Below are 13188 nucleotides of genomic sequence, written 5' to 3'. Positions count from 1 at the left end.
TGATAAGATTCATATTATTCTTGTTTGTTTAATCCTAATCAGATCCAAATCAGATCAAATCCAGACTAGTTTCATAAGAGATGTCTAGGATATAGAGAAAGAGCAAAATGAAGAACAACGAGGAGGAAGTTCATATAATTTCTTCTCTTGATCATTATGATGAATCACTGGTAAATAAAATGGATGAGCTTGTAGAGCTGTCAAGAACACTGTGGGAATATTGGAAATGTAGTATGATGTGTTTCACTGAGACATGACTACGGGAGCATATTTCAGACTTTAATGCCTCTCTACCTGGCACTGGAGAGAAGCAGACTGTACAGGCAGACAGAGACTGCAGACAGAGCAGAATGAGTAAAGAAGGAAAGACTTGCAGGGCTCATTAACAACAGATCTTGTTATCCTTAACATGTTATGGGGGTGCTGTTACTTTGGAACCTGGATACTGAACAGTTTGCTGTGATTCTTTTGCGACATTATAAGCTCGTTTGTTGTCGCAACACCCATATTTCAACCACAACTCGTTCTTTGCTTCACTAAAACTTTCCATGATTTTCTGAACTGATGATTTAAAATGTTATTCATTTGTATTATTTATCAATAATTTATTTGGCAACAACAGAATTTCTCTTTGGGGAGTAATAAAGTGTCATCAAACAGGTTCTAATTTTGTAGAAACATTTAACTTCAACAAAATTTCACTGAGCTCACTTAACAATGTTAATATACTGGACACCTACTTTTGAAATAAATTTTCTAGATGTTTAACTTTCTGATCATTACAAATTATTTTTAGGCAATACACGTGTAGGCATGGGAAAAAAAAAATATATACATGTGTGCATGTAAAGAAAAAAAATTTAATTGGATTTTGAGAGCTATAACAATGCACTGAATCAATAAACTAAAAACAGGAAAATTTGAATTTACTGCTTCCTTCAGGGAAAAATGTCTTTTATGTTGGAGGATGATGTATTAATTTCTTGCAGCACTGCATTTAGCGCCATCTCACCCTCGCATCAATGTATTTAAATGGACTCAGTGTCCACATTCTCTCCTCATAATTTCAAAGATATAGAACATGCAATTAATCATCTTATTACTGGCACCTCCTTTCTTAATCCCATCCCCTCCAAACTGCTCAAACTTCCATTGGATATATGTACAAATAGAAATATAGAAAATATTAGTACCAGCCCTCTGCATTGACTGGCATTCTCTCTCTAATTATCTAGTTCTCTAATATGAGCTGTAATAATTCTATAGTTAAAGAAAACGAACCTTAATTCATATGAAATAAACAATTACAGACCAATTTTTGCTAATCTTTTTCTGAGTAAAATACAACTAAAAATGTTCACAAACAAAAACATTAATATATCTTAGTACTATTGATACATGTCACTTCTTCTTTATGTTGATGATCTGAGCTCTGTCAACAAATTAGTAAAATGTATCAATGATATTAAATGATGGTGGTCCAGATAATCTTTTCTTTTTTTTTTGGCTAAACACAGACAAGAGTCTATTTATCACAAGACATCACTATCCTAGATTCTTAATATTCTTCTCTTTTAGCCGCTTAATGCGTTGGCTCTTGGTACTTGCTGATCAGGCCTTTCAGGTCACCAGGTGACCGTGGCTGTGCTTTCTGGCACAAGCTGTCTCGTGACCTGAGGTCCATAAAACTGTTCACTTTTGAGAGCAAATGCAAAACTTCCCCTTTCTCCCAAGTCCATGGTGAATTACTGTGTGTGAATGTTTAGGTGTGAGAGAATATGTGCTTCCGTACAGCGACTTTGGCTCAGGAGGAAAAACAGCTGTCTGCAGACTGGAGGGCGGTGGTGCAATCCCAGGCTTCTCCAGTATACATGTACATACTGAACTGTCCTTGGGAATGACACTACATGATGCATTTATTGGTCTGTGTTTAGAGAAATAAAGCATTTTGTAACCTGTGTGCCTTGTAGCACAATGAGTGCTCATCAAGACTAGTAAGGTGCTATAAAAATGAAGTCCATTCAAAGTTTGCTATAATTATGTTGATTTTCTTTTCTTTTTTTCTGCTGTGTGGTATGTTCGTTGTACAATAAGTGAATGCTATATAGATTAATTTCTCTATAGATTCTGAATTCCACTTAATATTTTGTTTCCAATATTATCTATATTGCTAATTTTTCAGGTTTTTGCACAGCTTTAATTTCTTTCTCTTTCAGTGCAAAGCGTGTAAAGAGTTAACTTGATTAATTAAATGTGTTTATGAATACATTTATCATTGCCTTTGCCATTGTAACATTCTTAAATAATATTCATTATAGTTTATTATAGTTTGCTTTGGTTCCCCATTGACTGGGTCATTACAATTTACGACACTCAATTTTCCTATTTTCTCGATTCATTTCTGGAATTCCATCAGTAATCAACCGTTTAAACTAAAGAATTAGTCTGTTTTCTTCATTTTAAAAAAAGCTCCACTTTTGACAGATACAGATTAAAATGTCATATAAATGATGGTAGGTGCACATGAAGTCACAATTATTTGGTCAAATCTTGGACTGTTCAATCTAGTGAGCACATTTCCAGCTGTAACATGTGGGGAACATGAGAAGCTACAGCACTGTTTGTTCAGATTTGATGCTTTAGATTCTCATGGATGCTTGTGTGCACCATTAGGATCTGAGCTGCTTCCTGTCTTGACCAGGATTGGGTTGAATAAGTATAAATAAATCAAAGTGATAATTTGGCATTATATATATAAAAATTTTTTTTAAAATTATTTCAGTGTTTTACAAATCCATCCTACCTGTACTATATATATTTATAAAAAAAAGTCAACAAGTCATTGACTGCCTCAGTTGTCAATGACTGACTGCGTCAGCTGTCAAGCAGGAAGTCAGCCCGACATTAGAAAATAGCCACATTGTGACGATTTATCACAAATTTGAAGATTTGCAAGGTCGACATTTGTTCAGTTGTCTCCAGTATCATAACATGCATTCAGCGCAGGGATTTCTATAACCTGCAAAACAGATTGCGTGAAGTGGAATCAAAGTCCATATCCAATATGAAACTGACTTCCCTCCAGAAACAGCCGCTGATGCATTTGACAGTCTTACATGTTAAACATATACAGTTGCGAAATCTATTCGGATTGAAACAAAACATCGTGTACAGGCTGATGTGTGCATTTTTAAAATGGGTTTTCATGTCTGAAAATCATTGAATAACCTTAAACCGACGTTTGAACTTCACTGTTCGTCAACGGAAGTTATGGAGTCTACGGAGCAAGGTACGTTCCCTTATTTACATGTAGACCAACTATTATTGTAGTGAATGAAGTGGATGGCACACTTTCATTGTTCTCTAATTCACTTGAACTCTTAATACAATGGGGGTAAATCTAGTTGTGTTTGTTTTGCATACATCTTCGTTATATTCCTCTTGGAAGAAAGCACACCCATATTATATGGAGGTGGAGGCAAACGTCTACAGAGCCTTGCCAAGTAAATCAACTTTATGGCTACAGAGCACTGTTTTAGCAATTTGGGTGAACCGGCCCTTTAAAACATAACTGCAGATAGCCTGAAGGCACCATAAATCAGCTGTGCAGTCTATCATTCAGTCTGCACTCAGGATGATTCCTAGTTGTGCAGCAAATATTGAAAGCAGGGAGACTGACAAAGTAGTCTTGACCCTGGACTTGGGCTTGTTATTGCAGTGCATCTCAGGAGGGCTTGTCTGGAGGTTGGCTGAGCTCTGTCTGGGCCCCACTGCTCTGTAATCACCCTGACACCACACTTACAGAGCTGACAGCTATGGCGCCAGTAAGAGGGAGAGTGAGGTTGTATACACGTGACAGGGCCCACCTTGGCTCTCCTCTTGTTTCCTCTCTAGATAATCGCTTTCTATTGATTTTTTCTTGGAGCACACAGATCCCCGTTCCCTCTGTCTTTGTGATACTGCTATGTCGAAATATCTCGGGACCCTAGAGTACAGACCTGTTACTTATTACCTTTCCTCCTCCGCGAAAATATGCAGAATCCATTCCAGCGAAATACATGGAATAGAGCTCCTGCAGTTTGTGCAGAGATTAATAATTAAATCAAAATCTAACTTTTTTTCTTCTTCTTTCTATCTCTTATGAAACAATTAGGACTGTTATATAGGTTAGAGGATTGTGGTGTGTGTGTGTGCACACTGAAATCCAAACTCTGTGTGTGAGTCAACGCTTCATTCCTTTACTACTTGTATCGGTGAACTGAGGCGTCACAGCCGGCGCCCTCTGCTACTTACCTAATTAGCTCTAGGAGGCCCTGCATTATTAACCGACCCCCTAAATCATTCAGAAGGGTCCTAATGTGTGTGCGTATATGTGTGCGTGCAAGGGAACACACTGAGGGGGTACGGAGGATCACTACGATAATGTCCTTCCCTATTCACGACATGTCACATGTAATTATTCACCCTGGCAAGACACGGGTCCAGAACACTGGTAATGGCACTCTTCTTGTCCCCTCCTCAGTCTCCTCCTCATCACCCCCCTCCCCTCTCCCACTGCTTTTATGACTGACAAGGCGCTAGATGGCTTAGACACTCTCTACAGATTGGCGAATGGTGGAGGACGGCCTGTATTGTTTGACAAGAATGTTCATATTACAAAGGTCATGTGTTAATGCTGAGAGATCAGCAGGAATAGATAGATAATGTTTATTTTATTGTGTACATGAATCTCATTAACACGAGAAGCAGCATCATTTGCAGGCCTCATTTGGTTATATTACATTTAATGTACAAATTACTTCAGAGGTATATTACTGTGGTAATAGTGCTGCTGTCATTTAGCTACTTTAACTACTGGATGACTCACGGTTGTGGCTGTTGCGAAGCAGAAGTGTTTAATGAAAAAAATGATTTGGGGAACGATATGCAGCTGAAATGTGTTCTGCAGTCTGTAGCTGTTTGCTCGAGGTTTTGCAGCTGGAAGTGGCTCTCTCCTTTTGTCTGCAGAATCAGCAAGACGAACGAAAAGTCAATATACATCGCTTCCTCCCACTCAGCCAATAACTGCTACGTAGGGTGGTGATATTGTTTTGTATGGGATAATATTTGGCTAGGCTGGTGACCGGGAGTTCCTGCCCTGGTAGGTCCACATGGGTTCGCTGGAATGTAACTGTTTTCCTGTAGATGTGCAGTAGCTCTGGTATGTGGGTTGAATTCCAAAATATTGCTGCCTCCTTTGTAGCCTGCTTCTCTCTCGTACAGTTTTTTTTTTTTTTTTGGAAGTGGGTGATAAAGAGATGACAGGGAATTCGACATAAATCATATCATTGCATGTGACGGGGCACATGATGACCCGATAATGACAAAATAGTTCTTTAACATTACTACCTGGGCATGGGCATAGAAATGTTATTTCTTTATTGTTGCAGTTGATTTAGTTGACTGTGTAGCCTTTGCAAACGGGCGATTCAGAGCTCAACAGCATCCAACGAGTAGTGTTCTTCAGAAATGCTTCAGCATAAACCTCTCTTGATTTTAATACGGTTGCAAGGCTAAGTAGATTACGGGCTTTTTATTGCACTTGCGAGATGGGGAAAAAATTATAGCGAGAACTGAAAAGAATTAGACGAGATACAAGTCTGAAGATGGTGGGGGAGGAAGAGTGAGAAAAAGCCGCTCCTTTACGTTGTTAATCTGGTCTGCCCCTCCCCCCTCTGTTTCAATTAGGAGAATTACTTTTTAGTTCAATTAACAATAATTCACGCTTAACTGAATAAAGTTTATTACACAATCAAGGCAACAACAGACTAAGTGAGAGGGACACGCATGCACTTGCTGGAGCCCCGTGCTGCAGAGTGTGAGGGCTTCCAATTTCTAGCCCCTTGCAGGCTGTGGTGAACTCTGAGAGACAGTGCAGTTAAGGGATGTTAGGGAGAAATATGTCATCATGCTCTGAGATAAAGGGGGCCCTTTATTGTCCGTCCTTGGCCTTGGGAAGCAGCTTGGATCACAGTGATTGCCATAGTGCACAAATGCAGTAGCAGCCATATTGTAATTTTCATCATCTCAACAAAACATGGTAGGGACTCTTTTTTTTATTTATTTAACCTTCCATCCTCTTTTATGCAACTACAGATGAGCAATCTGCATGTAAACATCTAGAAAAATGTAACCATGCTGCATATGAATAGTCCTATTATATTTTCATACCAACAATAAGGTGTTCTTTGCCTCAGCTGTGGTTTACCCTCCTTTGTTCCAGCCCTCCTCCTCTTCTCCTTTACTTGCCATTTTCTGCTTCTTTCTCATCCTCTGTCAAATGATTTACACTGCTACAATTATTGGGTAATCTCCACTGTCATTACTCTTAACATCTGCTCTGTCACAACGCTAAAGGCTTTTGGCTGTGCTCTGCGCAGTTATTCTGTGTGCTTACAGTCCTGCGATGCAGACAGACGACCACCCCCCACCCCCAGCGCCTTCCGTCTTTATCTGCTATCTGCATTAGAGAGGTGAAATGGCTTTTATATGAGTGGGAGCCGTACGGCGATGTGATTTGATTGTGCCGGTGTGGATGAGAGAGGTGGAGGGAAAAAAAGTAAAAGGGAGGATCTTATTGGGAGATTACATCAAGGTATTGTGTTAGGGTCTGACTGTAGGGTCAGAGGTTACCCAGTGATCTTGAGTTGAAAGTCAGAAGGGCAGAGGGAAGACTTTTCATAATCAAATACTATATAGAAAACAAAGCAAATGACAATTTTTCGATTTGAATCTGACAATACCGCCCATACACTCATTGTCTCATATTTCTGTCTCTCTAAATTAATAACACAAAATCACCCAGCAGATAGGCAGCTGAGCAAGCTAACCTTTAGCGAGCAGGGAAAGAAATATTCAGAGATTTCCATCAGATTACCCTCTCCAGTTTCCATTGTGTCTGTTGGCCCCCTCTGTGGTACCCCCCCCACCCCCCGTCTTTCACGCAGCAAATTGGAAGCATTTGGTATTCAGATAATGCAAACAGCTCAGATCTGCTGGAACAATAAATGATTTCCAACCAATCACCCACCTGGACTGGGCTGTACTCAGACAGTTTCATAGTTGTCAGTTCTTTCATCACCACTCAATTTCCATAGTGTTTTTCCCCCCTCCTCCTACAGCTAGCTTGTCTAACACATCCCATCTGATTCAAGTTTCACTGCTGATAGACCTCCAACTTCTTTACAAATCAGATAACACTCAGAGAAGCTTCAGAAGATGAATTCAGTCCTGTGGATGTCACAGCCTTTCAAGGTTATGACTTGAGTTTATGTCTCTGCACTAAAGCTGTTGTCTGCATGTGTACACACTGTAGTTTTGCATTGACTCAACGTGGTGAGAGGGATATAATGACATGGGTCCAATATTGTGTAATTGAGATGGATGACCTGTTTTATTATCTCTACTTTCTATGTATGTGTATGGGCAGATATGCCCCCTGAGTGCTGAGGGAACACATTGTGACCCTAGTTGTATCTGGCCACTAGAGGCCATGTTGGCAAAGGCAGAAATGATGATTAAGGACAGGGGGTTGATGGGAAAATGTGGATTAATGAAGCTCAGATAGAATTAATAACCATGACATCTCACAACTGTGGAACTGCTAAATGAAAATATGTTGAGGGTCCACTAGAGTCTCAAAGCTTGAATTGTCTTGAAGGTGAGGGCAGGAGTGAAGAAAGAAAAGTTGTCTTCTCCTCCTGTCTTTACAGTTGAAAACAGTGCATTTCCAATCATTTGGAATGGTTGCCGGTGTCCACTAACCCTCAGAATGACATTAAGTAACCACAGCATTAAAACCACTGACATCTGATTGATTATTTCTTTTGTACAGGTAATAGTATATAAGAAGGAGCCATAAGTGTTCACCTGGCCTCCAAACTCCTTGGATTTCAATCCAACTGAGCATTTACAGGACATGCCAGACCTCACTCGATCCACTGAGTCTCCAACCACCAATTCAGGGGGCCAAATTACACCACAAGAAGTCCTGTGTACAAACCCAACTGAGTCACAGCATTTTTGGCCATTCCAGGGGTACCTGCACAGATGGTTTGAATCTCGTCGGTGTGTATCATACAACGCTGCACTATTCGCCTCAAGTCAATTTGTTGTTTATTTAGCAAGTTTGATGTTATGGTCTGTTAAGATTTCACTACTTTGATTTTAATCTGTGAGGGATCAGGTAATCATGCAATGAAGAAAAAGGTAGAATTTTACAGAAATGAGTGATTCTTAAGTTGGACAAGGGGCAAAAGAAATGAACATTTTTAGTTTTTGTTTGTTTTAATTTCCATTTAATCTTAATATACGCTCTTAAAAGAGTTGGTGATGACCTGGTGTATATTTAGTAAGTCATGTGTGTTCTGTACTGGTCTCGGTTGGAACGTGTTTTCATTGATCTTAGTTGCATTTGCCACTTTACAAATTAAACTATTTGAATATTCTTAAGGCTTTTTTTTTGTAATTTCCTGTGTTTCTATGCAGCAGGAGATTGAATTGGATACTTATTCAAATTTAGGCCTTTGTGTGGGTCTGGATGCATTAAGAACCTGATGCAGCTGCTTGATAGCTGTCTCAGAACTAAACAGCATTACGTTTTCAGGGTTAGTATGATTTTTATTTATTTATTTTTTCAACTCTCCTCCCTTCTGATATTACAAGACACTCTCCACGTACTGCACGGCACTAAGAATGTTATGTATGATATGTAGATAAAGAAATACACTTTTGACCAAACCTTCAAGCAGAGGATAGCTCAGTCCGCCTGAAAATAGCAATTTATTCATGAACCAATTCCCAGTTCCAGAAGTGACTGAATTTTCACACCTTTGAAAGAAAATCTTAGGAGCAAGCAGGTAAACCAGATTATATTTATGTGATGACAAATCTACACTATTGACAGGGACTGCTCAAATACCTTCTGTGTTGGGAATCACTGATAAAGGAAAGTGTATTTTCTGTTCAGCTGCAACATGTTTGTCACTTAGAACCTCAGATGTTTTTTAGCAGCAGCTGCACACATACAGCCCCCTGAAGTTTTAGTTTGGCTGTTTGAGGATAACAGTTGCTGGACTGTCTTGTCTACGCTTTGATTTCACCACCTGGTTTGCTGTGCAGTCGGTGGTCTTTCACTTCTACCTCCTGCGGGCTACAAAGATCCCTGGCTTTGCACACGCTCCTACACACACCTGAACAGCTTATCAATATACAGTCAGGAGCTGGAGAGTAGTTTAGCTCTAGGTGCCGATCACTCATTAATGTTTGGCCAGTTCCACAAGTAAATGTTTACCTCTGGCTGGTTAAACGTTGCCAGAGCCTGGGGGCCAGGATCATGAAGTCTTCACTGGAAGTATTTGTGACGGTTTGTAAAAGGTTGTTATATGGCGTAACAGCTAATTAGTTTATTTTATTCATTTTTTAATCACCAGAAAAATGCAGAAAATGAATGTAATAGTGAGAGCATTAAGGGTGAACACAGAGTTCTGTTAACATTTTGTCATAAAGCTTTAAAAAAAGGAAACGTTTCTTTTTGTCATAGTTGCCAGTAACAACAACGTATAGTTAGAAAGAGAATTATGATGAGAAACTGAATTACGGTTTATTAAGTTCATTGTGCTTTTCTTAAAAACGTATTGTTGTCAAATTGTTCTTGTTTTTTATTTTTTGAAGACAGATTGGTGGCCACTGAAAGGGGAAATCTAAGAGGTATATAAATTATTCCAGTGGGTCATTTTTACGAACCAAATTTAAGTTCTTATGATGCTGAAGATCCTGTCAAATCCAAACTGATTAGCTGGCCAGCCAACAATCCTTCGAGGACAGAACAGGTAGAATTTCTGTTAAGTTATTTTATCCTGTATAGGGTTGAAAAAAGGCATAAATCATCCTGTGGGAGACGAAAGCTATGTGATTTTTAGTTTCCCATTGTCTCTTTATTAATCTCTGACATTTTGTTTCCTCTCCTTAAAGTGGGTTTGAACTCTTCATATTAAAGAATACTTACTCCACCTTGCTTCTTATTAAGTATCCAGTGCTGTGACTGGAGTTCATACTGACCCTGGACAGGGGGAGAAAACTCTGGGAATGATTATAACAAGAGAATGTTTGAAGCTGAAAGGGAAAGTGAGATGGTGAGCATTGACACGAACAAGCTCTCGGGAGAGCCAACAATTGCTAAGAGGTTGTGTGTGTCTGTGTGTGTGTGTGTGTGTGTGTGTGTGCAAAACAAGAAGGTCTTGGCAGGTGAATTTCCTCCAGTTCTGCTCATTATAGTCCTGCACAGAATCTGGGTTTTTCTGGGAAGAATCTGCAAAGTTGTGACTAGGTGACATATAAAAACGTCTGTGTGATTCAAAGTGTGGCTGTTGAACAAATCCTGTATAACTCAGGCAAGATGGCAGAAGGAGAGCAAATGGATAAGCATGGTGAAAATAAAGACCTCAAATGATTCTCTGGTCACTTAATTTAATGAAAAAAATAAGCTACAACTTGTCGCCAGTAGACATTAATGGAGATTTGTCACTTTTCCTGGCCCCTTTTTTTTTTTTTTTTTTTCAAACAGTAGCTTTCGTCATGCAGCCAGTGTTGTTTGACTTTGTCACTACCTTCCCATTGTGAAAGGGTGACCTTCCTCTTTCTCCCACTCTCTGTTCTGCTCAGCTCTGTACATCTGTGTCTGTTTACCAGCCTGCTTGTGTCTCCCTCAATCTGAACTGATGAGTGCAACTCACAGCTGCTCCTCTCTTGTTACCCGCTGCTTGGGTTGTGCGTTTCTGGATGTGTGTGAGCATGTTGGTGTGTAGTGTCATTGTGCTCACCAGTGACGATGTCATGCTCTCGAATCAAAGACTGACTTGTCCTCGCAACACATCCTCTGATCAGATCTGAGGGAGGAGTTAAGTGTAGATAAAGTGTTTTAGAAGTTGTTGGTCTACTTTTATTTGTCTTTTTGCTTTACACATACAGCATTATGGTGACGCTTGTACACACCGATCATACAGGTTCTTCCACCTGTGTCACCTGAGCCTTTTGACCTGGATTCCTTTCATGCGTTTCCTTTATTTTTTTATTTTTTTTAAATTGTGTTTCGGCATTTCTTGCTGTGGAACAACAAAAAGTTTGAAGTTTTGGAAACATTTCTGCGGCCATTTTACACAATTGACTTTTTTTTCCCTCTCAGTACAAAGATAAGCATGACAAAATTAGTGAGCAAGTGTATTTAGAAATACTTATGAGTTTAATTTTTAGAGAGATGCTGCTCAGTATAGCTCAGTATTCGGCACAGGAAGGTATGGGCAGGGAGAGGTGAAGAAAAAGGAGGTTAACAACGGACCGTCTTCAGGCGTGTTTGGGATATTAGTGAGAGCATGACATCATCTGGACAGGTGTTGTTGTCGTGGAGTTAGGGTGAGCGTTATTTGAGTGTTAGCCTGAACCTGTTGGACTCATTTGGTCCAGCAGGATCTTTTTACACCTTTTAGATGGAAGCTGAAATTATAAACATGCGGCGTTTCAGTTTGAAAGGTTTTAAGGACAAGTAATACATATTCTACAAAACCTGACACCCCACCATTGATTTGCTTATTAAGACATTTCTCTTGAAATGTGAGTTTAGATTTTTACATGAAAATGACAATTCAGCATTTTGAGAACTTGACCTGTGTTGCAATATATGAAAATCAGGAATTTCCATTTAATGATAACTTGATGTGCGCTTGCAAAAGACAGCAGTTTGACCTAGTCACTGTGATGTGGCGATACGAGGTATTCAGACTTTATTTACATACTTGCATGTTCATGTTGTTTATTCATGAGATGAACTCCTATGGAATGATGTGGGGTTCAGCATCTTGTGCAAGGACACTTCAGTATGTGAACTGGGGAATTTGGGGATTGATCCAGCAAAATTAATGTTGAAGGATGATGACTATGTCCTGAATTGGAACCCCTTTTGATTATGTAGATGCGCTAATACAACATTGTTCATATGATCCATTTTATGTAAAAGTCCTGTAACATGTTGCTGTTTATTCTTGCATATTTAGACATTTCCTGTTAAAACAGATATATCAGGGAGGCTGCTGTCCTCTCTGAAAAGCACACTCTGTTCTGATTGGTCAGCTCCAGTGGTCTGGTCAGGCACCGCCCACCAGTCTACTTAAAATCTGCTCTAATTTTGTTTGCATTTAGTTGGACGCAGGGTTAGGATACACCATGTGTAGGATGTGTCATTAGCTTTCTAGGAAATGACAATGTGTTATTTGACTATTTCTTTTTTGTTGTACATATAAATAGGAGTATAGTTCAAAAGTATTCAAAAATACTTGCACATACATCAGATTTGATGTCATGGTGACTAAGTAAAATTATCCAAGCATTATTGGTAAACTCTCTTAAAGTACTAACAGTAAAAAAATGCGTGGCAGTGAAATGACCCCCGATGGCATTCCTGTGAAATATGTATTTATTGTGTCCTTGCATTGCATCACCACCCAGGCATTAACATGCAAGCAGCATTTTATTGTCTTCGATGGTGATCATTGTAATCACTAGCATGGATATAATTATAGATTCCAAAGGTTGCGTTGTTTTTCACACAAGCAGTTTTTTTTCCCTCTTTGCAAAGTTTCTGCAGAAAGTTTAAAGTTGCTGATGTATGTGTGCAAAACACAAACGGTACGGTACAGAGTGTGCATCACTACCTACAGTACGTTCCAGTAGGATTAAGGGGTCTGCTGGTTTTTGTGGAAGTTATCTAAGCTTCCTGAATTTTTTTTTTGGTTAAGTCTCCTTCAGGTAAAAACCTCTAAAAAGTCTCAATGTTGTGCTGATGAAATGTTTCTTTAGTTTTTCATTTGCAATTAGGAAATGTAAATCAGAGAGGTGCTGCTGACATTTATCAGTTTTTATGTATTATGCCTAAAGGCCTGTCAGATCCTCCCTTTGTGATAATGTGCACAGGCACACAACAAGGTCATCTCAGTGTTGCACTAAGGGTCTCTGTTTTTTTTAAACACAAATCTGTGGAGGCGTTGGAGGTGCTGTATAAAAGAAGAGCAAACTTTTTGCTCAGAAGATAGAATATAGAGTCTGCCTTGTTTCTGACTGACATATGTTCACTGTGTGTGAGAGAAGAAGTGGGATCAA

The sequence above is a fragment of the Leuresthes tenuis genome, unplaced genomic scaffold (assembly GCF_036924035.1).
Source record: "Leuresthes tenuis unplaced genomic scaffold, fLeuTen1.0.hap1 SCAF_15, whole genome shotgun sequence".
Classification (NCBI taxonomy): domain Eukaryota; kingdom Metazoa; phylum Chordata; class Actinopteri; order Atheriniformes; family Atherinopsidae; genus Leuresthes; species Leuresthes tenuis.
The sequence above is the reverse complement of the archived record's forward strand: the minus strand, read 5'-3'. Positions refer to the sequence as shown.